General features: G+C 41.7%; 1 protein-coding gene across 1 annotated transcript in view; it reads left to right on the forward strand.

Annotated features, from left to right (window-relative positions):
* The first annotated feature begins 11,639 nt into the window (after positions 1-11,639).
* Positions 11,640-14,043, forward strand: part of rnf223 (ring finger protein 223) — a 6,032-nt gene continuing 3,628 nt past the window's right edge. The window contains exon 1 of the mRNA XM_079489862.1: positions 11,640-11,683. The gene's annotated coding sequence lies outside the window, so the exon portion shown is untranslated. The remainder of the gene's footprint in view (positions 11,684-14,043) is intronic.

Consider the following 14,043-nt stretch of genomic DNA (forward strand, 5'->3'; position numbering starts at 1 on the left):
TTGCCATTGAGAATGCATTGGGCGTTTAAGTTAAATAACTCAGAAACTACAAAACATTTCAAAGTAAAAAGTTCCAGCATGTGTCTCCACAGTAAGCTGAATTATAAAAAGTGTGAATGGAGTTTCTAGGTGAAAGTGATTTTTTGACGTGCCAATATCTGCCATTGAGCCCCATTGTAAATTTCTCAAATTTGAAAGCACTATATTTCTAAAACTGTGGAATATTTCAAAGATTCCTTTTCAGGCAAACATGTCCACCGTAAGATGAACCTAAATAGGTTATAGGCCCATAGGCCCATAGCCGTTTTTTCATCATTTTTGAGGATTTGAAAAAAAGAAGATGAAAATCACCCCGAGACCATGGACTATAGCCCATGGTCTCGGACTGATTTTCAACTTTTTTTCAAATCCTCGTTTTTCATCCTTTTTGACCATGGGCTATAGCCCATGGTCAAAAAGGCCCATGGTCTCGGGCGGCATACTATAGCATGCATAGCAATAACTCAGAAACTATAAAACATTTCAAAGTAAAATGTGTCTCCACAGTAAGCTGAATTATAAAAATCACACCTGTTTGAACTGAGTGGTGCAGTGACGTCACACACTAACCATAGCAACCATGCTCATCTGTATGTGGCCCCAGGTACAGGTACACGGGTACAGACACGGGTACACAGGTACAGACAAAGCTTGTTGTTGGAGTGGTTTGCACCTCTCAAAAAAGTGTGAATGGAGTTTCTAGGTGAAAGTGTTTTTTGGACGTGCCAATAGCTGCCATTGAGCCCCATTATAAATCATAAATTTGAAAGCACTATATTTCTAAAACTATGAAATGTTTCAAAGATTCCTTTTCACCGTCCACCGTAAGATGAACCTAAATAGGGTTTCTAGGTGTAATTATGTAGGACTATAGTAGCATGCCAAAATCTGCCATTGACCCCCAAATTAGCCAATCTACATCGACACGTTGTGAGCTTATTGGCTATTTTACCAGATGCCCAAACCACCTCAGCTGACTCCTTTCCAGGAGCCCTCTTCTCCTTTGATTGAATTGACTGGAGTCAACAGAGAGTCTCGACAGACTTTGGCATGGCTCCTCCGCTGATGACGTGGAGGAGAGAACACGCCCCTTACACCCCAGCATGTATGGGTCATTGAATGTGAATAAACAAAACTTTTTTTGAATAATCAATAGATAAATCAGGGTTCAACACATTAACCCTATAGTACCCTATTCTGCCCATGTCATAACAGGCCGGCTGTGGCTCAAGAGGTAGAGCAGGTCGTCCAATGATCCATGGGTCGGCGGTTCGAATCCCGGCTCCTCCTGTCTACATGTCGAAGTGTCCTTGGGCAAGACACTGAACCCCAAATTGCTCCCGATGTGCTGGTTGGTACCTTGCATGGCTTCCGCTACCATTGGTGTATGAATGTGTGTGTGAATGGGAGAATGTAATGCACAATCTATGTAAAGCACCATTTACCATTTTATAACAGGTCATAAAAGTTGTAAAAATCTACATGCATCACAACAACGCTTCACATGGTGAGATGTTATGAGGTTGTAGATCTGCTATTTTCGTATATTATTTATATATATACACACACACACACACACACACACACACACACACACGCACACACACACACACACACACACACACACACACACACACACACACACACACACACACATGTATATGTATGTATATACCAGTAAGACTCCTGAGGGCGAGAAGCGACCTCACCCTAAAGGGCGATGTCACGTGCAAGCATCCGCCTGGGTGACAGCAGACTGCTGGGCGAGCACTGGCGCTTTGGCATGGGGTTTGATATAGTTAACTGCCTGGGCTCAGCGGTCCAGGCACCTTGGCTGGTAATCCAGACTGGCAGTGTGCCGCGGGTTCGACTCCCGATCCCAACGGCCTTTACTGCATGTCTTCCCCCCATTTCCTGTCAGCCTACTGTCTGTCCCTCCATAAAAAAATATAAAATAAAGGCGAAAGCCACAAAAAAACTTTTAGATATAGTTAACTGCCTGGGCCATGGCTCAGTGGTCCAGGCACCTTGGCTGGTAATCCAGTCTGGCAGTGTGCCGTGGGTTCGACTCCCGATCCCGACAGCCCTTACTACATGTCTTATTTCCTGTCAGCCTACGGTCTGTCACTCCATATAAAATAAAGGCGAAAGCCACAAAAAACATTTAGATTTAGTTAACTGCGACCTGCGGTCACAATGGACATAGGCCTACATGGTATTCAACCGACAGAGACTATATACAAAATAAAGCTTTTTATCAATAAGGTCAATCATTGATTGGGATCACACTTGTAATGTAGGCCTTCTTCCAAGTTACAGACACCGCTAACCATAAAGATAGGAGATATAGCATAAGACCTAAAGTGATTCCTTGTAATCGTATTCCCTATATGTCCTGTTTTGAACTGTTCAATGCCTTTTAGTAACCATGATGAGTCCCAAACAATGCAGTGGTGGAAGAAGTACTCAAATTTACTCCTTAATTAAAAGCGCTAATAATAGTGAAGACATACTTCATTACTTTATTTTCGTTTTGTTTTGTTTTTTTGTTTTAATAATATACAAATATGTATGAACAGGAAGGACTGTAATGTCAGTTGTATACAATGTAATCTGTGAAATGTGTCATATAATCCCATATGGGATGGGCCAAAGTGGCATGACACGAAAATAAATATTTCATTCATTCATTCATTACAATAAAGAATTCTTAAAAACGTACTTTATAAAGTAGAAAGGTAAAAGTATAGTCATTTTACAGGATGTTCATTTCAGAATCATATATCATATATGTAATTTGACAATAATTATTGATTACTTAGGTGTTTATTACTTTAAAGTTGGTAAAGGTCGAGTTCATTTTAACATTTGTTATATAGTATACTGCTAGCTTAATTTAACCTTTAGATATATTTAAAAATATATAATTTGTAATAATAATCTATATCTGCAAAGTTACCTCAAACAAAAAAGTAGCCTACTTCCCTAAGCAGCCTATACTTACTTCTGAAATGAAATAAAGTGAAGTGAGTGGTGCAACTGGTGTGGGGGTTCCCGGGGGGGGGGGTTCCAGACCCACAGGAACGCGCCCAGGGGGCCGGGCCGGTTCCGGCGAGCCGCCCAGTGTCCGAAACGGTAGAGAAATGACAGAGTTACCATGTGGGGGTTCCCGGGGGGGGGGGAGTTCCAGACCCTCAGGAACGCGCCCAGGGGGCCGGTTCGGGCGTGCCCCCCCGCGTCCGAAACGGTTGAGAAATGACAGAGTTACCGTGTGGCGGTCCCTCTACTGTACCCTCTACTGTACTTAACTGTACTGTACTGTACTGGCACACCCGAAAGCATCATATATACAGTTAATACGTGCGTGTGTGTTTGTGTGTGTGTTAGGTTGCGCACAGGTGGTGAAAAACAACCATGCTGTTTTCATGCTCATACCCAGACACCCACCCACACACATAGCTCCGTAAGGGAGTGGTTGCACCACTCAAAAAAATAACCTCTACTTAGGACCACTTCACCACTTTTCAACATCTCTTCATATAATTGGTCCTCACTAATGTTCATGATAAAACACCACCATTTTTTCCTACTCAGTCTGTGTCTCATAGGAGGGCTTTGGGCAGTCCGGACACCCGTCCACCAGTGACATCATCATTAGGCAGATTTTTTTTAAACAAGATTTGTTTTAAAATATATTTAGATTTGTATTATCGTGAGAACGATGACTTCAACTTTTGCATTGCAACTTTTCAGGAAAAGAAAGCCTGCCATTTCTATTAGCTTGGATTCACCATCGATGATGTCACTGGTGGACGGGTTTCTGAACTGCCCACAGCCTTCCTATGAGACACAGACTGAGTAGGAAAAAATGGTGGTATTTTCTCATGAACATTAGTTAGGACCAATTATAGGAAGAGAAGTTGAAAAGTGGTGAAGTGGTCCTTTAAGTAGCCTAGTACTTGAGAAAATGCACTACATTCCACCACTGAGTCCTCATTTAACTGCATGCCTTCAAATATGAGGCAACACTTCAGTCACTCACAACACAAATGCATGCAATTGCTTTTATTGTTTGTTGTTGCTGGAGTGGTTACATTTTACAATCATGTTTAGGTTGCCGTTTATTGCACCAATTTTGCACAGAAAGGTCCAAGTACAAGACCTTAGAAGAAACAGCTTAATTGGGCCTATATAATTATATGTATAAATTAATTGTTACATTCATCCTACAGCCAGATCAGCTGTATTTTCTTTGTTCACAAAAAACACAAAACACTCAATCAAAAGGCTCATGCACAACGTGCCTGCTCATTCATGATGTAGGCCTATCATGAGCTTGTTGATTTGTGAGTGACCAAATGTAACCATTGTTGCCTATAATGACTCCATAAATAACTGGTTTAACTAACTCGTGTGAGGAGTGGGGGACTTTACTTAATGTCCCCCATGAAGTCGTCACAATGTGCAGCTGCTGCAAACAATGAAACTTACCTTTGATCAATTCCTTCCTCTATAGAGAGTATGCATATGCATGATTTTCCACACACGCCCCCCTCATCTACACTGAGTGGCAAAACATTGAGCAGCATGGAGTGTTGGAGTTTGGAAGCACTCAACCGTCCTGCATACCACCTGTTTCTAAATGTCACATAATGCAGGAGGCAGCGAAATTTTGTGTTATTGAAAACAAGCACTTCCAAACTCTGACACTTGGAAAAATAATCAAATGCAGGGCATTTCTTGACAGAAAGTATAGCTCATAACGTTTCTATGGTGGATTTTTATGAAACAAAAACTTTGCAGATAGAAAGAGGATAATTCAAGCTTTTTTTTTTACAGCTGCAATGTTGATGAGTTTAACATTGTTTAATGCAATCAGACAGGACTTTTCTGTTTGGATGAATGGGCTGTCAATTAAGGCCAAAAAGTAGTTTTTGCCACTCAGTGGGCGTTCCCGCATAACTTCCAGGTACGATGTCACACGCATACCCTCTATTGTCTGTATTTAGTGGGGACACCCCTGCATCATTTTAACTTTAATCACTAAAGCAACACATCCTTTAATCATTAAAGCCATTAAAGTTTAATGGCTTTAATGATTAAAGGATGTGTTGCAGGGGTGGGGGCTGGGGGGGTATTTTAAACTTGCATACCAGGGCAGTGGTTCGTAAACATCTTTGTGTCAAGGACCCCCAAATTAAAAGATTTGGGGAATATATTTTTGTTGATAAGATAAGAGATAAGATTTTATACATTCAACAACCATCTACTGAGGAGATAAAGCCAATTGAGTGATTTGGAAAAGTAAAAAGTTCATTCTTTATACATTATCTTATTGGGGTAACAACTTCTAGCAAGCCAGTGAAATAATTACATTGAAACAAATTAGATGGAGTGCCGTGATTTAATCAGGTATTATTATTATATAAGGAGGAAGATTTTTTTTTTTAAGTGTACAGTATTTGTTAAAATGTTGTTTTTATGTGGACACACAGCCACCAGTTCATTAAGTATGCCTGGTTTGCCTGGTGGGTGGTGATGGGTGGTGATCCACCTGAACTGAAGCTGCACCCACAGCTGTAGTTGTATAATAACTTATTAATGGGGGAGGGTTTAGGGGAGGGGATGATATTGTGATGTGATGTCATATCACTGTATATTTTCATTGGCACGTTTGACTGTCAAGGTTTCAGAATCCAGGAAGAAACCCTAAATACAAAGGGAATACATTGCACATAACAACCACATGCACCAAGGGGTCGAATGAAGTACTGTCACCTCATAAACACATGAGAAACTGTGAAAAGAAAATCACGGTCCCCCATCTTTAAAGAAACTGTTCCTCATTTTGCTGGGGAACCCCTCCCTCCAAGGACCCCTCTTTGAGAACCACGTGACCCCCAGGGGGTGACTCTAATTGTGTCACCCCCCGATCTCTGTCTGTGATCGCTTACATTATTACACACCTCTCTCCACAGGCAGACTGTGGGGCAATTGAGCAAGACAGGAAACGGTAGCTTCATTAACCCCGGGTGGAACTGTATGAGACATGTCCTTTGTGCCGGTAATGTAATGTAGCTATGAGGATTCACAACAAAGGAACGCGATGGTCACTCTGTCCGGTCAACTGTCCTGTAGGTCTGTGGTGGTTCTCACCCTGAGGCTGATTTTAATTGGCGGGGGTTCCCAGACGACAGTAAAGTCACAATTTATATCATAATTTTGGGGGGTCACTGCCTGAAAATGGTTGAGAGCCGCAATGCTGTAGGTCAACTGTGACCAGATGTCCCCCGTTGCGTGGGACAGTCCCTCATTTCCAAGACTTTTCAGGCGTCCCACAAACTGAGACCCTGTCCCACATTGTGACTGGCAGGCATCAGTGTTCAATTGCCCTAATAGTTAGTCCCCTAATAGTTGGCTATCTGCTGTAAAGCTCTCTCATTGTCTCTTTTCCTGCAAGATGTGTTTTTAAGCCTGTTAAAAATGAATATCGCCTAGTTTACAGACAACAGTACCACCCATGATGACCAAAATTAACATTTTAAACAAAATGTGAGACACCAGAGGGGTTTAATAATAAATGTATAGGCAATATTGGGCCTATGGTTGAATATGACATCAAGGCATTTTAGTAATAAGTTGCTAACCCTGTCCCGTCCCCCTGTCCCACACAAGTATATATCTGTCCCTCAAATGAATGTTTGGATCTGGTCACCTTAACTGTCACGTAACTCGGAGTAACACCTGTGCAATTGTGCACGGCGGCCACATCGTAATATCACCTGTGTTTCTACTTAGTACGACTGGGGTTGTTTTACTGATAGCCCTTGACTGTTGACACTTATAACAATATCAGGATTTCTCTGATATCATATAATGTCAGTGAGTGTGATTGTGTGTTATTTGCTCAAGAGTCTATGGACACTGTGAATGTGTTTTGATTTGTTCTGCAGTGCAGGCTTTAGTATTCAGGTATATTGTGGGTAGGCTACACCATTTTGCGTACATATTTGATTGTGCTTTTTGGGCGGGATACAGTGACTTAGTGTTATTCTGCATAGTGAAGGCTATTGTACAGGTGTTTACTACTGTTTACTGGTGCTTGATGGTGTATCTGTAACCTAACTGCTGTGCTGTCTCTGGTGACAGAATTTCCCACGCAAGATCAATATCAATGTCCGTCTGTCTGTTTCAGTATATTGTATGTTCTGAAACTATTATGGCATTAAATATCTTCGCCAAAAACCTACAAGCTCACAACACGTCACACGCAAGTTCCTTTCGCCGAAGGTTAGCCCCAGAATAGCGGTGTTAGGATTAGGAAATGCTTAAATTGACAATTTTACTGTGTATAAAGGGCATTAGCACTGCAGCACAATGTATCTGCAAAAAAAATAGACCCCAATGACCTTGACATACATGCTGCCACATGACAAAAGTTTGCAATGTTGGCTCTGGGTCAACTTCTGTTGGAGAAGAGGCAAATGACATCTTTTATCTTCGATCTCTGTTCTCTCCTGTTTAAGCAAATGTGGGAACATGCCCGCAGCTGACTGAAACGGACGGAGAGTAAACATCGTATCTTTTTATTGGCCTCTCCTGGACTGTGTGGATGCAGCCTCGCCACAGTTAGCCCACTCACGTGTAAGAGCGTGCACATTCTGGACTGGAAAGCAACCAGATCAACATGCACATGTAGTACTTTGAACAAAACCGAAGTTTTGTAGGTGAATAGGCCATACAAAAATGCTATTTGCAGGGCAAGAAATTGCCCATGAAAGTTTAAAACATTTTTCAAAGATTTTCAAGATTTCTCCACAATCTTTTTGTTTATTATTATATATATTTTTTTAATTTAGCTGATCTATAAGCTCATAATGCATCAAAATGCGATATGATGTGAGCTTGTAGATCAGCTATTTCTGGATAACGGAAGTATAAAATATCGGGCTTAAGTGTTTAAAAATGAAATGACACCTGTATGCCATGTAAACTGTCCACTGTGGCACAATTTTAAACTGCCTAAAACCATTCTGAACAAAACCGAGGTCACAGGCATTACTTTCTGAAATCCCCCATGCCCACATGCTACTGTAACTGAGTTTACATATTCCAGGAAACAAAGGATCATTTTGAGAGCTTTTCCGCATCATCAAAGCTCACGCCCAATAAATGACTTTGGTGATATGAAACCGTGGTATTTGTATTAGAGTTACTAAATAACCCAGGGAACGGGCTACCGCTAATGGCCCCAGACCCATTAGTCATTACCAAGAAAAGAAAACTACCAAAGTATGTGCCATGACTTTTTCAATTGTCTTGTCTTTGTGCACTTGTTGTGATCGTTTTCCAGTCGTGGGCAATAAAGATAGGCATGTGACCTAAATTGATTCTTTGCAAACTTGTAAACCAATATTCCCCTTGAGTAGCCTTATGCTTTGTTTAGAACTCCTCGCAATTGTTCAATAGCTCTTAGACCTAAAATGAGGCGTTTTCAACCCATTTCACATCAAGGCCATTATTTATTCGGCATTTAAGCCACGGACCTCCATTTGATGAGATTTAGCCTCGCAGAACAAAGACTATTTTGTTGCCACCAAAATGTGGAACGCCCTACCAACAGTCATTAAGACATGCGAATCCCTTGACTCCTTCAAAACCGCTCTCAAAGGGCACCTACGGATGGCTGCAATTCGAAACTGGCCCCCGTAAAATCTGAATCCCCCCCCCCGCCCCACCCCCATTTTCCCCTCACTGTATATGTTTCTTTTCCCTTTTTACCTCCATTATGATGAATTCCTGTTCTGTTCTTTGTCTATATAGAAGTGTCTATTTGTACGTCTCTAAATGTTTTGATGAATTGAACATGGTGGACCCTGTTGTAAACAAGTGTAATGCTTAATTGGGTCGTCCACTCACAGTTAACAGCCTTTGTATTGAGTTTGTGCTTGAAATGTACTGTAATTCTGCAAACTGTTAATACAATTTTCAATCAATCAATCAAAAGTCTTCGGATAGGATTTTGTCTACAATTCCATTGTATTGGTGTTGGTACCATTAGGAGCGACAACATGGCATTGATGAAAATAATTATTCTGCATTATCTAATTGTGTAGACCGTAGACTTCTTGTAAATTAACTAAAGCAGATGTTTAACAATTTATGTAACTCTTGAGAGCATAAGATGAAACTGGTCCTTTTGGTTTCATTTTACACTCTCAAGAGTTAGAGATCTACAACAGTCCATTTGGTTACCACTTCTCCATCATTTAGCTGGGGACCACCTGAAACCCCCTCAAGGACCGTGCTGACCCTGCTGACCTAAATGACACAGTAGACCTCATTTGACTGCACTCCCTCTTTCAAGACTCTTTTTTGTATTTGTTACATCTTACCTACTATAACTTGCCGTGTGCACAGTATTTATTTAAATAAGACCAGGTTTATTAGTATTAGTTTGATTTAAAGTACTGAGGGGCATTCTGTAATAATTTCTCACACTCTTTCTCACTCTGGTGTGTGGCAAATCGAGTGGCAAAGCAACAGGAAAAGTGAGTTTAACATTGTTAAATGTTGTTTAATGCAATCAGATAGGACTTTTCTGTTTGGATGTATGGGCTGTCAAGGCCAGAAAAAGAGTTTCTTGCCACTTGGTAGGTGTTAATTCCCGCATAAGGTATGATGATGATGTCATGATGGCATGCGCATACCCTCTATAGCAGATGTAGTAATACACATTCAATGATGTCTGGCAGGTCTGTGCTGATAGCTGTGGTATCAATGGCACCATTAGCAAGTAATCGTGACATTGCTGGAAAAACTACAATTGCACAGCACAATTTGGCTTTATTTTAGTTAGACATTGTTGCATTTGGTTAAAATTTGAACTCAGAGTTAAATTAACTCATTAGCAAAGCCCTTGCAATGAGGAAGTGTGGTGTATTGTGTCATTCAGAGTGATGTGGGAAGACGTTGCTTTGTCACCATCTGCTGCCTTATCACTGATTAAATGGAAATGTATCTATTGTCCCCTGTGTGTGTGCAACTGCATTTATATTGGCTGATGCAACGGAGGGTGCAGGGGCACATGTGCTTCACTTGCGTAACGGACAACCTTGTTTAGTTTTCATTATTGTTCTATTCTATCTAGTCACGGATGGTGTATATGGCAGTGTGTACTGTTCGGGACCGTATAGCCACAGTAGTACGAGCTACAGTATGGTATACGACAGGGTTGGGCAACTTTGACGATGGAGAGGGCCACTATATTTCCACACTCACTCCCTAGGGTCATATATTACTGTCGTAGCAAAAATAGCTGATCTACAAGCTCAAAACACGTCGCGCTAGATTTATCTGGAACGGGAAAAAAACGAGAATCAGATTCCAAACTTTACAACTCCCTAAAGAAAGAGGGGGACTATCCCTTCCTAACCTGAGGGATTACTATTATGCGTCTCAATTAAGACCTTTAATATGTTGGTGTGATGATGAATGTGAGGCAAAATGGAAAGCTTTGGAAATTAATTCAATCAACATCCCTATTCAGACTTTAATTGGGATGTTTTTTGTCTGTTTTTTTTTTTTCCCTGTTTTTTCTTCAATAAAAATGAAGTGGAAAAAAAAAACACGTCGCGCTGCAACGCGCTTTGAGCTTGTAGATCTGCTATTTTTGCTATTTTTGAATTGGAATCCTGAAAATTAACATTTTTATGTAATTTCAAATGCCTTTAATTATACTGTTGAGCAATGAGCTACTAATTTAGACTGAAGTAATTAAAGCGGGTCATGTTTGCATGTTGTGGAATTGTAAACAGCTGAAACCAATATTATATCAGTATTCTGACATTAACTTAACCTGAGGTTGTTTCCCAAACGGTGTGGACTGTGGACACAGGAGAGATTCACTCTCTTCAAGGTGTTTCACCTCAGACGTGTGTGGTTTCGAGTTTAAGTTTGGGCATAGTTTCTGTGAGTGTTAGGTATATTACGGGTGTGTCCCTGGGTGAAGCGACACCCAGAGAGAGTGATTTAATTTAATTGATCAAAGAAAAGTGAGCCAAGGTGAAAAATTGTGAGGATGTTTATTCTGTTTCTGTCCCTTGACGCCTCCCCCCCCCCCCCCCCCCCCCCCCCCACACACACCTCTGTCCTCCAGAACCCCCCCCCCCCACACACACACACACCCACACACACACCCACCAGCCTGCCCTATCCACTTCATTTGCATAGACTACTTTAAAAACAGGGGGCAGGTGACACCAGCCGACAGAGGAACCAGGGACCTGGGACTGAACACACACACTCACTCACTCACCTACTCACTCACACATACTCTCTCTCTCTCTCTCCGGCACACACACACACACACAGACACACACACGCACACACCTGCCACTCAGACCAGCCCTCAAAGGTTCAGTACCTACCCACCAGAGAAGAGAAGAGAGCCAGAGCAAGACACCAGAGAGACAGAGAGCAGCTCCCTACTGGCTGGGACATCCTGGACACATTCATCCCACTTTAAAGGCTGCCGAAGGAGACGCATGTTGACGCCACACAGGGAGCGAGGGCCCGGCAGGTGATAACCTGCTAACCTAGGACAGAGATAACGGCCGACTGCAGCTCTTCACTGAACAATTAGGTAAGCTGAAACGTTACTTTAGACACAGAGAGAGAGTGCATGTTGTGTAACTGCAGGTTATTCTAAACGCGTTCACTTTGTGAATCGCTGCTTGGTTCCGTTTGTAGTACACTCTCACACGTGCGTGCGTGCGTGTGTGGCGTGCTTTAAGTTTTAACCCGGAGTGTAAACTTACATTTTTTAAAACTGCTTTTTAAGCTTATTTACACAACCTAGATATACCATATTAGAGCACAGATCCACCACAAACAAAGGGAAAAGCTCAAGAAATGTATAGGCTTTGCAGCTGTAATGCATGAATGCATTTTATCCTCATGGACAACGCCTGAAGGGGTTGAAAACGTGACAGTGAAAGCGGACCATTGTTAAGCTGCTGGAAACGATATCGGGATCATATTATAATACACGTATGACGGAGACCCATTATGTATTATGTTGCGTTCCTGTGAGCAGCAGCACCTCCTCGCACTCGGCCCCTGCTCTCCACTCTGTGTTGCGGTATCTCAAATGGCAGGGAGCTCAAATTACATTTACTTTTCAAATCCAGAACAGGTAGGGTGAGCAAATGTGCACACCGGTTTGGGAGCTTAAAAACATACAAACAGGTGACCTCAAAGGGGGGGGGGGGGGGGGGGGGGGGGAGTGCGGGAGTGCAGAAAGAAAGAAAGAGTTTTCTATTTAACCAACCTGGCGACCAACCATCCTTGGACATGTCATCAGTTTTCAAAAACTTTCAAATTTTGTTTTGTTAACCCATTTTGACCTGAGATCAGATTCTAAAAATGTCTTCTACATCCTGACAGTTTTCTGAAAAAGCTATGTTTCTATGTTGTTTCGATTTTTCAAAAATAGCAGATCTACAAGCTCGTAGCACGCCACTCGGTGGCGCGCTATGAGCTTGTAGATCTGCTATTTTTCAATAGCTAAAAGCATAACATAGTGCTAACACCAAAAGGGGTTCCCGCCCAAAATGGGTTTAATATAGCCTACCGTCGTACGAGGAAGCATACTGTTATACTAACAGGCCTCTGTTTTGAATACACAAATCATGGGTCTCGTGAGAGACATGGTAAATGGGTCAGTTGAACAGTTGAGTGCAGAACCAAAACACGTGCTCGCTGATAGTGATTGGAGGCGGGGGGGGGGGGGGGCATATGTAGATAGCAGATCCCAGACATGCAGTGAGCAAGTTCAAACTATAACCACCAAACAGTGGCCTTTAAACGTTTGGTTTTGGTTTTGATTTCTGTTAACTCACTTTTTGGTCACTTTTTAGTCTAAATTATAGTTTAACTATAATAGTCCTGCTACAGAGACAAGAGGCAAAGGCCATCTATTGCGTACAGGGTGCAATACAAGGCTCTCCTCTCTGTCTGGTGTTGCTGCTCGCTCTGTCCTGGCAACAGGCGACAGGCGTCAGCAGCATTTTTACAGTTAATGTGTGACTAGACTCATGCCCAGCACTGACCCTGCACCTTTTAACCACTCCTTGAAAGGTTAGGGAAGGATTTCCCCCTGTTGTGTAAACTGGCACTTAACGGTCTCACTGGGCATCCGGCATTCACCTCGCTGTGTCTAGAAACAATAGATTGGGACTGTTTACTCAGTGGCAAAGAAGAGTTTGCTCTAGACTTAGAGAACCTCTTAAACTTCCCTGTCTTTCAAAACACCCGGGCAGTGGTGTAAAAGTAACTAAGTACATTTACTTAAGTACTTTACTTAAGTACAATTTTGAGGTATTTGTATACTTTAGTATTTCCAATTTCCAGTACTTTTACTTCTACTCCACTACATCTCAGAGGCAAATATGGTACTTTTACTCCACTAAATGTATGTGAAAACTTGAGTTACTATAGATTTTGATATTGATTACAAAACATACAGTAACCTCTTCAACCCAATATAGTAAGTAAGTAAGTAAGTACATTTTATTTATAAAGCACTTTTCAAAACAAAGTTACAAAGTGCTGTACAGTAAAAACAACAATATAAACAATCAAGTTAAAACAATGCACAAAGGAGCGAACACAACAAAGAATAAGAGCAGAAACATAAGTTGACAACAATGATAAAAGTTTACAAGATAAAATGTAACCTAAATAAGTGAGTTTTTAACAAGACTTTGAAACCTTCAACAGACTCTGCATTTTTTATTGAAAAGGGTAGGGCGTTCCACAGTGTGGGAGCAACTACTGCAAAGGCCCTTAAGGCCCGGTCCCCCTTGGTTTTCAGCTTTGTCACAGGGATATTCAGGAGGCCTTTGTCAGAGGACCTGAGAGGTCTTACATTTGGTTTTGCCACCAGTAAGTCGGTGATATAAACTGGGGCTAGGCCATGTAGTGCTTTATACGTTGTTAAAA

This window comes from Electrona antarctica (genome assembly GCF_951216825.1).
Source record: "Electrona antarctica genome assembly, chromosome: 2".
In the NCBI taxonomy this organism is placed as follows: Eukaryota; Metazoa; Chordata; class Actinopteri; order Myctophiformes; family Myctophidae; genus Electrona; species Electrona antarctica.